The 11,830-nt window shown below is 47.1% G+C and overlaps 1 long non-coding RNA gene across 8 annotated transcripts in view; it reads left to right on the forward strand.

Annotated features, from left to right (window-relative positions):
• Positions 1 to 11,830, forward strand: part of 4930543I03Rik — a 61,978-nt gene that overhangs the window by 4,736 nt on the left and 45,412 nt on the right. For 4 of the 8 annotated variants that reach the window (XR_003951521.1, XR_875537.3, XR_875540.2 and 1 more), the window contains 2 exons: positions 2,474 to 2,891; positions 2,982 to 3,097. This is a non-coding gene — a long non-coding RNA (RIKEN cDNA 4930543I03 gene). Of the gene's footprint in view, positions 1 to 2,473; positions 2,892 to 2,981; positions 3,098 to 9,095; positions 9,612 to 11,830 lie in introns of those variants that run through there. The other 4 variants (XR_003951520.1, XR_003951523.1, XR_003951519.1 and 1 more) reach the window with 4 other exon arrangements.

Raw genomic sequence — 11,830 nt, forward strand, 5'->3', positions numbered from 1 at the left:
GGGTTTTTTGTTTTTGTTTTTGTTTTTTCCTTTTATAACTCAAGGACATTCTAAGGCTGTCCCTTAGCTGCCAGCCAAGCTGTCATGGCCTCATGCTTCCTGTTCCCTGATTGTATGAGGCACGTTATAGAACTTTCTCACCTGTATCTCCTACACTGGTAGCCCCGTCTGCTTCTAACTGTTCTTGCTCTTTCAGATTCTCCAACGTGCTTCTTCCTTGGGGAAGCTTTGCCTGAACCGTTCCCTCTACACCTTCATACTTTAACCTGAATTAACCTACCCTATTCCACACCTCGAGCACCCACTGCTTCTCTGGTCCTCTGGGAGGGGGCGGGGCAGGGATCTCTTTTGGCCCAGTGTGCTAGTTTAACTTTTCTGTGGTTCTGATTCAAGATCTGCGGGGAACAACTTAAAGAGGTACAGCTTTACAGTTTTATTTGTTGCTCATGCTTTTAGACATTCTAGTCAATAGCAGCTCCGATTTTTTTCTTTGTTGGTGTCTTAGTTAGGGTTTAACGGCTGTGAACAGACACCATGACCAAGACAACTCTTATAAGGACAGCATTTAATTGGGGCTGGCTTACAGGTTCAGAAATTCAGTCCGGTATCATCAGGGAGGGAGCATGACAGTGTCCAGGCAGACATGGTGTAGGAGGAGCTGAGACATTTACATCTTCGTCTGCAGGCCTCTAAAGGAATACTGGCTTCCAGGCAGCTAGGATGAGGGTCTTAAAGCCCGTGCCCACAGTGACACACCTACTCCAACAAGGCCACATCTCCTAATGGTGCCACTCCCTAGCCCAAGCATATACAATCCATCACACTTGGGGTAGGATGGAAGTGTGGGAAAGAGTGAAAAGTTGCTTGCTATGGGTTGTTCAGGAAGAAAAGAAGGGGTGGGAAGGTGGACTTAAGAAAATGATACTGTTTGTAGATGCTTCCCCATGACCCACTTCCTCCAGCTTGGCTCCACCTCCCCTTTTTAGCACTTCCCAAAATAATACCACCAGCTGGGATCAAGCCTTTAACACACGAGCCTGTGGGGGTCATTTCATAGTCCAACTGTAATGTTCTGCTCCTGGTCCCTAACATATCCTGACCATCCCATATTTTAGAATGCTTCCAGCCCATTTCCCTTCCCCCAAGTCTTACTGGCTCCCGCATCATTCAGAAGCCCGTGTCCAAAAAGTCCCTTCTTAGATGCAAGGCAAACTCTTGTTGTGAGCCTAATTTTTCTGTAAAAGAAAAAATGATTCACTTCTAAGACTAAGACGCGATGTGGAGAGCAAATATCCCCGTCCATAAAGGGAGGATTCAGAGACTTGAAAAGAAAGATCGGAATGAAATAACGGAACAGATCTGAAGTGCTGTAGCTCCAAGCCCAAACTTTGAAGCTCATAGTGACTTGGTGTGAGCTTCAGTGGGTGACCCACCCCTGCCACCTTGCAGACTGTAGTTCACAGGGCTCTCTCCTGAACTGACTCCTCTCATTGCCTACAGCTCTCCCTAGCAGATGTTCCTAGAGTCCCCAGCATCCTAGGGTCTCCTCTGTAGCCCATGCTTCACCGTCACAGCTTCACCACCATCCCCTACCTTGACTTTAGGTATATAATCGTGTCACATGTTGTCTGCCCCCTAGCCCCAAGTTCTTCATTGACATCTGGGTGGAAGCCTCTATGATCCCATGACTCTTACATTCTCTATGCCTGTAAAACAGCATCATGTGGAAATCCTCAAGGTCTGCCAACAGTGTGGATAGTAGTCAGGCCCTTTGGGCTAAGGCTGCCTTGATAAGTTCAGTGCCTCATGGCTAAGTATAGTACAAGGAATTCTAAGCACACTGTGTCAGTAGAGTGCCCTGGCATTCTTTTCTTAAGGGGAAGTCTATATACCATTGCACACAGACACAGACACAGACACAGACACAGACACAGACACAGACACAGACACAGACACAGGCACAGACACACACACACACACACACACACAGACACACACACACACACACACACACACACACACACACACACACACACACACACAAAGTCTTTATACCTATGATAGTCCTGAGGTGTCCTCAAGATGTCTTTCCTATTGTCCTGGTTGCAAGTGCTTGGATTTATGTATTCATTCATCTGTATGTATATGCATGCTTACACATATATGGGTAAATCATACCCATACAGAGGCCAGGAGTTGACCTTTGTGTCATTACTAAAGAGACAATTGTACATTATTTTTTTATGTATATGGGTATTTTGCCTGCATGTATGCCTGTGTATCATCTGGTGCCCAGGGAGGATGTCAAATATCCTGAAACTGGACCTACAGATAGTTTTCTGCTGCTGAGTAGGTGCTGGAAATTGAACCCGGGTCCCCTGGAAGAGCTAGCAACAAGAGCTTTTGACTGTTGGACTGAGCTACCCATTTAGCTTCTTGGTTCCAATTTCAAAACCCTCTACTTTGTTTTTAGCTCCTGATTCTCATCGCCAACCTGGCTGAAAGCATCCAGTGACATGCACGCCACAGCCTGGGCTTCCTCGAGATCACCTTCATCTTGCTTGGCCTCCATCTCCTCCACAGTCTCAGCAGGCATAGATAAAAGGGTAGACAAGGTTTTGACACCCCACAATACATGAAGCCTCTATTGCAGTTCCCAACAGTTTTTGTTTCCGTTTGGAACTCTAGAAGGACAGTCTTTACTTATTCTTATTGGCAGCCTGTTCTTCTGTACTCCCATCACAGTCCCTTACTGAGCTCCTGCTTACAACACTTTAGGATTTCTCTAGCCTGAATTTAGGGATTGGACTTTGACACAAGTTGTCAGCCATTTCCTGCAAATCATTTCCAAAGACATCCTCATCATATGCCAGACAACAACCCCACTTCTGGTACTATTCTCCCCACCCCTCTCTCTGTATGTGTGTTTGCTAGCGTTTTGTGGCTGCAACCAAATACCAGGCTCCAATTTTCTTTTTCAGGTTTCTGAAGAAGAAATACCTGAAAGGAACACTGTGAAGGAGGAAGGCTTTATTCTAGCTCACTCTTTCAGAGATGTTAATTCGTTTTTGGCCAGCTTCGTTGTGCCTAAGCTATGGTAAGTCAGAACAACATGGCAGAAGGGTACGGTGGTCAGAAAGCACTGTGTTCGGCCATCGGGTGCTGAAAAGCCAATGCATCCAAAGCCTGTTTACTGTTCAAGCTTATGACAGACCTTGGTGACCTCCATGTGGTGCTGGCTTTAAAGGCACAGAAACATAAGACTTATGGAGTCATGGAAGCATCTGTTCAGACGCTAAAAGAAGCTTAGGAGGCCAGACAGCATGTGACAGGGTCAGATCCCTAAAAGCAGCACCCGAGAGTGTCGTGTGTGAAGCCTTGGTGGGTGAATATATCAAGGATGCTGCCAGTTACCCACTCCTCTTGGAAGACCCCACCTCTTAGAATTTCCTGTTCTTCCCCAAATAATACATACCTCGGTGTGTATGTGTGTGTGGGACTTCATGTTCCAAGCAGAGGGTCCAGCCCACACTCCCCGGCCAACCATCAAGACTGATAAAATAGCCAGGGACTTCCAATGACCATTATGAGTTACTGTGACAGTGCTTTGTGTATTAGCTTTTATTGCCTCTTATGGTGGGAGATAGAGAAACCAAGGCACAGAGGAGCAATGTCAGGGGCTCTGGATGCAGACGAAGAACAGAAACTTTTGTTCTTTGGCATCCTCGTCGGGAAATGTTCCAAGGAAGCAGCTGAGGTGGTAGTGGGGTGAGTGAGGACCAGCAGATGAGCTGCCTTGGTCCCTGGCACAGGTCATCGGTCTCATCCCCCTCTTCCTGCCCTAAGCCCCTATGCTATGTGTGCAGGGGCTCCTCAGCCCCACCTCGTTCATCTCATCTCCCTTTCCCCATCTTGTAAAATTTGTCATTTGCTATTAAATGTTGTTTATAGTGTTTTTGCAAGGATAAAAATTTTTTATTTTTATGCAGTAAAATAGAAAAAAAATATCTATCAATCTTCCCTTTATGGTTGTTCGTGGATGGTGTGTATGGGAGGGGCTGGGCTGCTGGGGCTGGAAAGTCCTTCTCCACTCCCTTCCCCCAATGGAGGGTCTACCCACCTCTGTCCCATCTGAACATACCATTGACCAGTGAGATGAGGACACGGTCCAGGAGTAGGGTGCTATGCAGCCCCACTGTGACCCTCAAAATTCAGTTGCTGCCTACGTGTACAATGAACCAAATCCTGGGGCAAAGGGCTTCTCTGCTTCCTGTTACTCCCCTTCCTCCTCTTCCTCCTTCTCTCCCTCCTCTCCCTCCTCTTCTTCCTCTCCCTCCTTTCCCCCATCTTCCTTCTTCTCTCCCTATTCTTCCTTCTCTTCTTCCTCTCCCCCTCCTTCTCTTCCTCCTTTTCCTCCACTTCTTCTTCCCCTCCCTCCCTCCTCACCCTTTCTTCTCGCTTCCCCCCGTATGTATTTCATGGATGTGAGCAGGCACACACATGCAGAGACCCGACAGCGACGTTAGGTGTATTCCTAGTCTTTCTCTACCTTATTTTTTTGAGACAGAATCTCTTACTGAACTGTGAGTTCCCCATCTTGGCTAGACTGTCTGGCCACCAAGCACCTAAGATCCACTTGTCTCTATCTCCCCAGTGCTGGGACTGCAGGCATGTCCTGCCACACCTATTTCTTTCATGGGGTGCTGGGGATCCGAACTCAGATCCCCAAGCTTGCTCAGTGAGAGCCTTACCCTTTACCCTAGCCTTTTGCTCCTGTTTAAGTTCTGAATGGTTCTCATTAGCACTAAGCGGTGTGCCCTCTCCTGGCTCTGGAAAGGGAGTCAATAAACAAAAATCCGTTGGTCCTAGCCACAGGCCATAAATGGGCAGAGTCTTCAGTTGGTCTGTGACTTCACCCTCGAACAGAGCCAATGCAGGGCTCTGTCAGAATGAGTCTGTTCCTTTAAAGAACCCACTTCACAGGGGTGAGTGTCTCTCTCTCCCAGCCCCTCCTCATTCTCTGCCAGCCCATCTCAGGATGGAGCCCAGCGAGGTCCTTTCACTTCCTCCTCTGCTTCTCCCCAGCATCTGTCACCTTGACGTCTGTGTGGGTTTTGCAATCAGTATCTCACGCTTTTATGAGCTGTGTGTGTGTTCAGCAATCATAACGCCACTTTGAGTGTTTAAAGTCTACCGATATGGCATCATATTTTACTGGCTTTTTAATTTTTTTACTGGTATTCTGAGGTCTAGAAATCATTGTAACTGCTTCATATTTCACCCAGTAACTGCATGAAATGTACCCACTCTTTTGTTGAGTGACATTTGAGGAGACATTCTGATGGCAGAGCAGAGCGGTAGGGCAGTTTCCTGGGATGCGGCTGGTGTAGACCAGGAGGGCTGCTCTGGGGCCCACTGGGAAGGGAGCATCACTCCACAGGGGTCCTGTGAGGACTCTGCCAATGTGCTCTTCCACTTATTCCTCATTGGTAGACTGTGTCCTTGCCGTTACACCCCTCACTGATCTTCAGTGTGAAACTACTGTCTCCTGCCCATTATACTGGTCCCTAGTAAGTAAAGCCTCATTTATAATCTCATGGGCCATTGATGGCTCACCTGCAGAGATTTCTCTCCATTGTGTTCATTCTGTATTTTACCATCAGATACTGTACACTTTCCCATTGATTTGTAAGAAATCTTTGCATATTATGGATACCAATGTCGGATCTGTGACATTGGTTTCAAGTTCTTTTTTTTTTAAAAAAGATTTATTAATTTATTAAATGTATATGAGTGGTCTATCTGTGTGTACACCTGCATGCCAGAATATAGCATTAGATCCCAATATAGATGGTTATAAGCCACCATGTAGTTGCTGCGAATTGAACTCAGGACCTCTGGAAGAGCAGCCAGTGCTCTTAACCTCCTAACTATCTCTCCAGCCTTGGTTTCAAGTTCTTTTTAAATTTTCTATTTATTTTTAGTCTTTGTGTGTGTGTGTGTGTGTGTTTTGCTTGCATGTACCTCAATGTGCCATGTGCGTGCCTGGTGCCTGAAAAAAGAGAAGAAGGCATTCTATTCCCTGGAACTAGAGTTACAGAGAGTTAGTAGCCACCATATGGGTGCTGGCAATTGAATCCAGGTCCTCTCTCCAGCCTCTCCATAGTTTTAAAGATTTAGTTTTTTAATGATGTGTATATATGCACATCTGGGTGTGTGCATGTGAATGCGTGCACCTTCAGAAGCCAGAAGAGGCAGTAGCAAGGCAGTAATAAGCTGCCAGACATGGATGCAGGGAAGCAAACTTGGGTTCTCTGTAAGAACAGCAAGCACTCTTAACCACGGAGCCGTCTTTCCAGCCCCCTAGGCTCCAAGATTTAGCTTTCAAGCTCATGTCTGGTATATTTCTCTGTGAAACACTCACAGTGCAGCCTTTCCATCAGACTGATTTTTTTCTCATGAGATGTATTCACAGTGATCTGTACGATGGGAATATTCCTATCAGGAGAACAAAGTGACAGCCACCTGTAACAGCGGACCACTTTCCTAATTTGTTTCCACACTAAAATTCTGACAGCAGCTCTCTCCAAGTGGGTCAGACACCTTGACCACAGATGGATCCCACCCAGGGCTAGGTTCTAAGAACTCGATGAGTGAGCCATCGCCAGCTTGCTTTAACTACTGAGGGTTTGCCGTGATTGTCTGCACGAACCACACATACCACAGAGCTTGTATGTGCTCTTTCTACAGAATTTTACACACTGGCGGGCACTTGCTTGTGATAGGATCTGTGCTTGATATTTAAAATAAGGCGATCACACCAGAAAACTCAAACATCTGCTCAGACGCCTGCCCCTCCCTGAATCTAGCAGACTTGTGCTTCATTATCATTTCCAAAACCTGTCTATTTTTTCCTATAATGTTATTTATTTATTTTTAATTTTATACATGTATATAATAAATTTCGACAAATTCCTATTCCCCCTACTTCCCCTAGGATCCCCACTATAGTAGCTTGAAAGAGAAAGGTCCCACATGTGCTGAGGCCTTTTAATGCGTGGGCCCCCATTGGTGGTACTGGGGGAAGATTAGGAAGCGCAGCCTAGCTGGAGGAAGTTCATCACTGGGGTGAGCTTTGAGAGCATATAGCATCTCCTTGCCTCATGCCTGTAGTTGAGATGTGAGCTGTCAGCACCTTGCTCCAGTTCCCACGTCTGCTGCTTGCTGCCAAACACCCTTGTCGTGATGGACTTTCTCACTAGGAGTGTAACCCAAATGTACTTTTCCTTTTATGGGTTGCCTTGATCACGATGTTTTATCACAGCAATAGAAAAGTAACTGATCTCCCCCCTCGATTTCATGTCTTCTTCTTCCTCTTTCTCCTCATCGTCCTCCACCACCACCTTCTCCTCCAGCCCCTCCCCCCTCAGCATCATATCCAAATTCAGTTAGTGCCAACTGTATACATGTAAGTATATGGGACAATCCAATGGGACAAGAACCAGTGGCCATGTTCCAAAGAGAAGAGATTCTCCCTCCTTCAGCAAATATCAATTGCCAGTGGTTCCTCTGCTGGGGTGGAGCTTTGGGAGTCCCTCCCTGGTTCATGCTGGAATAGTGACTGGCTTGATCTTGAATAGTCCCCGTGCAGGCAGCTGCTATGCTGCTGCTTTGAAATGGGAAAGACCATTGTTTATGGAGGAAACCCCATTTTGATTTGCTTGGCTCCCATTTCTTTTCTCCCTTCAGCGCTCCACCTCCCGTCCCGACTGGCATCGGGAGTTTACCTTGCGTGTCCTTCTGTAGAACTGTCCTGAGCCCTGCATGCTGCCATGCTTCCAGCCAGGATGATAGTGGACTGAACCTCTGAACCTGTAAGCCAGGCCCGATTAACTGTTGTGCTTTATAAGAGTTGCTTTGGTCATGGTGTCTCTTCACAGCAGTGAAACCCTAAGACCTAATAAAATATTCTAACCTACTGCATTGGTCTACCATGGTGGGAAGGCGAGAGGTGGCAGGACTGTGAGGCTGCATTGCATTTGCAGTCAGGAAGAGAGAGTTGAGGGTTCTGCTCAGGGTCGGTTTTCTCTCCCCTTGTAGTTCTCCCCAGGACCTCAGCCTGTGGATGTTGCCACCCACGTGCAGTGTGTCTTCCTTCCTATTCAACCCTGGAAACACCCTCCTAGACACAGCTGGAGCTGTTTTGGGTGCTTCTTAACCCATTCGGGCCGACCATGGCGACTTGCAGTCACACACCCCATTACTTTGAAACACCTGTGTGTTGCTTGCTGGCAGTGTGACCCTGGTACCAGAAGGGGCTTGAAGAGCATAAGTGTGCCATTGGCTCACCGTGGCATGCTGCCCATAGCGTGCTTCCTGGTCCTACTCAGCCTCTGCAAACACTGGTGATTGGCGGCAAGGGTGCAGAGTGTAGGAGTAGAAGGGTCTTGCCTGCGGCCAAGCTGGAGTGCTGCCATTAATTACCATAACCTTAATGCCTCACTTCCCAGAGCACTTTAAAAAGTGTTCTCATTTTCCTTTCATTATGGTAAAACATACATAACAAAACGTACCGTTTTATCCTCCTTTAAGGGCGCCATTATGGGTCCTAAGCATATTCATGGGGTTCTGTAGACCTCACTACCACCCATCTTCAGAGCCTTTATACCCTGCAAAACTGAAATTCCACCTTATTAAACAACTATTTCCTCCTCTTCCCTGTACCCCTTGGCAACACCTAGCTGCTTGTTATTGCTATGGATTTGTGTGTTCTAGAGACCTCACACAGGTCAAGTCATTCAACCCTTGTCCCTGGCTTATTTTGCTCAGTATAGTTTCAACGCTTATCCATCTATAGGGTAGTGTGTGTCAGATTCCATTCCTTTTTCTTAAAGAGCCATTAATGTTCCAACCAGTTTTGCTAGGTATTGGTCTGTGGGTGAGCATGCGTGTTGCTTCTTCCTACTTATGTGAATGGGTTGCCTGGAACTTTCCTGTGCCACAGATCACAGAGTTTCCAAAAAACGGTGTCTGCCCTTGCTTCCATTGAACAGTGGAGATCTCTGATTCCTGGGGACTGTGCTGATATGTTTCAGGGTGATGGGAGAGCAAGCTGGAATGACTGCTGGAGACCCACCAAGATCTTCACTGCCTGGGCTCAGGGACTCAGTCTGGTGTCTGCATAATGGCTTCCCCAGTTCTAGAACAGACCTCTGAAAATGGTAGCTATCCCACGAAGATCTGCTGACAGAGTGATTGAGCCGTGAAAAGCTCCTGACATCTTGTTCTGAAAACTTCTCCCGTTCTTGCTGTGCCTTGGACATGCGTTTGTTGCTGGAGATCTTTGGCTATTCCCTTGATGGAGTTCTGTAGTGAAGACTATGACCATCATTTGTGAACCCCAGCTGTGAGTCCAGGGACTGTCTAGAGGCACCATGCCCAGGTTCCCAGGTAGACACTGTTTTCCTGCAGTATGGCTGTGCATGTGGGCTAGAGGTCACACCTTTGTACCGCTCTGAGGATAAACACCTGAGCTCGCCGAGTTCTGCTTGTGGATGGATGCTGGATGTTCCTTAGACAACTGCTTATTAAACGAAGCTTGGGAAAGGTGATAGGCTTGGGTCAGACTTTGAATTCACCCCCCTTGGAGAGGCTAAAGAGGCCTGGTGGTTTCCATGGCAACCAACAACAGCCGTCGTGGGTCTTAAATGCCAGGATGAGTAGAAACAGGGGCACACCAGGCCATCACCAGCCTGCCTGCCGTCTGCCTCAGGTGGGAGCAATTGCTTTTTCTTCATGGCCTCCCTGTTCCACTTCCCTGTTCATCAGTCAAAACAAGGTAATTCCAGCCAGACCACTGCCTCTCACGCAGGCGGGGTGCACTCCCCTCAGGCTTGCTGGTTTGATTACCATGTTTGTTCAGACTCAGAATGGAGGGAGAATTTTCACATGGCAGAAGGCCCTTGCCTTCCTGTAGGCCAGGAAGGTGGAGAGAACTGAAGCCAGAGAAAGCCCTTTCACCGCTGCCTCCTGCTGTCTCCTTCCTCCAGTGGGCCCTCCCTCCCTGGGATCCCACCCTTCCTGTGACCTCTCCTCCATCCTTCCCTCTGACCCCTCTCCCCTGTCACCGCATTTCTCCCTGTGACCCCTCCTCCATCTCTCCTTCTGACCCTCCCTCTGATTCACCTCTCCCTGGGACCCCATCTCTTCTCGGGACCCTCTCTCTCCGTGTATGCCCTCACTTCTGGTGACCCCTCCTTCCCTGTGACCCCTCCTCCATCCTTCCCTGTGACTCCGCCCTCCTCACCTTTTTGCCCAGCCCCATCCGTCTCCCTGCATTGGCTCATTGATAGGATTCACCCTGCTCTGCTTCTCTAGGCACGGCCCACAATGCATACAGACATCAAAGCATCCCATCGTACTCCGCGGGTATACTGAGCATGCGCTGCTCTTCTTATTCGAACCCTTACACTGTTCGGTGCTTTGTACTTCCTGTTTTGAGTGTGGTCCACTTCCTGTCCCAATGGAGTTTCTCTTCCTGTCACGGAGATTCTTGTGTCCCAACAGGTATTTGAGTACTAGGGATGTCCAAACCTGTCTTTCCTTGCTCCTCTTCCTCATACCATCTGCCTGTCACCCACCTCCCAGCGGACTTCCTGTGTCACGTGCTCCGCTTCAGCTCCCGCTTGTCTTGTCCTCAATACACTAAGATTATCCCTAGTTCCAGTCTGACGCGTTTTTGCCAGAAAGTTCTTCCTAAAGATTGGTTCTCCTGAAATATTCAGCCATCAGGTAATGTCAACTGTTCCCGTCAGCCAACTCCTGTGGCTCCCCATCTCCCTCCCCATCTCAGGAGCCACAGGCAGTTTCTGAGCTGCACAGTGAGCCTGCCCTGCCCTGAGAGGCTCTATAAATAGGAAGGACATTTTGCACTTCAAGATTTACATTGGAAGAAAAAAATAAAAGAAGTAGAACGACCCAATATATATATATATATATATATATATATTCATATTGGTTCCTTATTACAATGATAATACTTTGGATATATTGGGCTTAAAGAACTATAATTTGAAATTAATTTCACTCGAAGAGTATAAAGTTTCAGTTAGTCTGAGGGATGGGTTCTAGATGTCTATTCTGTACCTAGTGACTTTGTATTATAAAATGCCTTGTGCATCTGAAAATTGCTCAGAGCATAGACTTTTAAGTACTCTTACCAAAGAGATGGCAAGATGCAAAGTTATGGATATGCTAATTAGCATGGTTCATCATTCCACGGTGCATGCACACATATATCAAATCCTCACATAGGATGCCATAAATAGATACAATTTTTATTTGTCAATTAAAAAAATAAATACATTCAAAAGATTAATTATATCGGTTACCTTTTGCTGTTTAAAATGTAGCTACTGTAGGATTTAAAGATTCTCCAGGGAGAACCTTGCATCTGTGGCTCGCCATGCCTGTTCCTGGGAGGTAGCTTTACAGTCTGGCTCTGTAGATACCAGACCCCCGTCCTCGTGGCCAGTCCACATCGAGATGGGCTGAATGAAGCGATTAGACTTCGATTTTTAAGATTTGCTTTGAAAAAATATTCCAGGAGTAGAATGGCTTATTAGCGATGGGGCCTGATAATACCTTGACCATTCAGATGCTATGAAGGAACAAGTCCACACAGTGGCTGGCAAGTTCAAACCCCACATGACCTCAGCTGTTATTGGTTTTGCTCACACATCTTACTGGCCTTTCTTCTCTGTTCACCCCCCTCACTGATCTCTGAAAGAGCCTTCTAGTCATCATGCATTGGCTTATGCTAGCTCTACCT

This window comes from Mus musculus, chromosome 15, assembly GCF_000001635.26.
Source record: "Mus musculus strain C57BL/6J chromosome 15, GRCm38.p6 C57BL/6J".
NCBI lineage: Eukaryota > Metazoa > Chordata > Mammalia > Rodentia > Muridae > Mus > Mus musculus.